This window comes from Camelus dromedarius, chromosome 24 (assembly GCF_036321535.1).
Source record: "Camelus dromedarius isolate mCamDro1 chromosome 24, mCamDro1.pat, whole genome shotgun sequence".
Lineage (NCBI taxonomy): Eukaryota > Metazoa > Chordata > Mammalia > Artiodactyla > Camelidae > Camelus > Camelus dromedarius.
In genome coordinates this window covers 7694401-7695813 of record NC_087459.1, presented here as the reverse complement: position 1 = coordinate 7695813, position 1413 = coordinate 7694401, and positions in this window count along the sequence as shown.

Sequence of the window (1413 nt, the reverse complement as noted above, 5' to 3'; positions counted from 1 at the left end):
AGCTCAGCTGAGCCTCCCAGGACAGCCCTGCTCCCAGCTGCTGACCCAGGAGGGCCAAGCAGGTCAGGCTAAGAAAGGTGTCTGATAAACTCCAAGTCCAAGGCCACCCACATCCTCAGAGAACCAGGGGTGGGTTGGGGGCCTCCCCGTGGAGGCGCTCTGGGAGATATACCAGGGGACACTGCTGGGGGGTCCAGGAGGAGATGGCAGTTCCTGCGTCCCCCACTCACCCTCCAGGTTTATTTAAAAACAGCAACTGAGAGCTAGGGAATGAGGTGAAGTCATCATCTCTGCAAAGTGATGAACACCTGAGACGCAGCCTTGCGCCCGGCACAGTGAAGGCAGAAATCAATGTGCCCTGTCGGCTGCCTCGACCACTTAGGAGATAAGAGAGAAATGGCCCCAGTCAGAATAGCAGCCATGAAGCTCCTGCTGAGTGGCCTTGGATGGAATCAGGAACGTGCCTGCTCAGGGAGAAGAAAGCTCGAGAAGACCGGAATACAGGGCAGCCCAAGAGCCGGAATCCTGCAAGGAGCCGATTTTCCACCTCAGTTTATCCATTTAGTGGAACTCCAACAAAACATCCACTTTAAAAATTCAAGTGAAATTCACACACCGTAAAATTTATTATTTTTAAGTGAACAATTCAGAGGCGTTTATTCCAATCACAATGTGATGCAACCCACAAATCTCTCTAGTTCCAGGACATTTTCAGCCCCCCACAGAAACCCCAAGCCCACAAGCCATCACCCCCGAACCCCCTGATGATGAATAGATAAGAAAATGTGATTTATCTGTAAATTTAGGATATTATTCAAGACTCTCTGACACGGGTTACACTAAGGGTCAACCTCGAGGACATTATACTATGTGAAATAAGCCAGACAGAAGACGACAAATCCTGTCTGATCCCACTTACAAGAGGGCCCTGAAGGAGTCAAATTCCTAGAGACAGAAAGTAGAATGGAGGTTGCCAGAGTGCTGGGGAGGGAAAATGGGGACAGAGCTTGCATTTGGGAAGATGAAAAGGTTCTGGAGGTGATGGTAGAGATGGTCACATAACAGTGTGAATGCACTTAACGCCCCTGAGCTGTGCACTTTAAATGGTTATGGAAAATATTATGTCGTGTGTATTCTACCACAATTAAAAATATGTAGGAATACTTAGCTAACCTCTGATGGGAAAGACCTCTCAAAATTTTTTTTAAAGTGTAGGAATTTCCTAAGCAGAAGAATGACAGGTTTGACTTTGTAAAAATAGAAAATATTGCTTTACATCAGTCCTGAAGCCAAAATGTAGAACCCTAGGAAGTGCTTCTGCTTTGGGGAGAGTGAGGGTGCTCATGCTGTCTAAAGGAGCCCCCAGATGGACAAAGAAGACTTGAGAGGAGATAGGAGATTCATCTTTGAGGG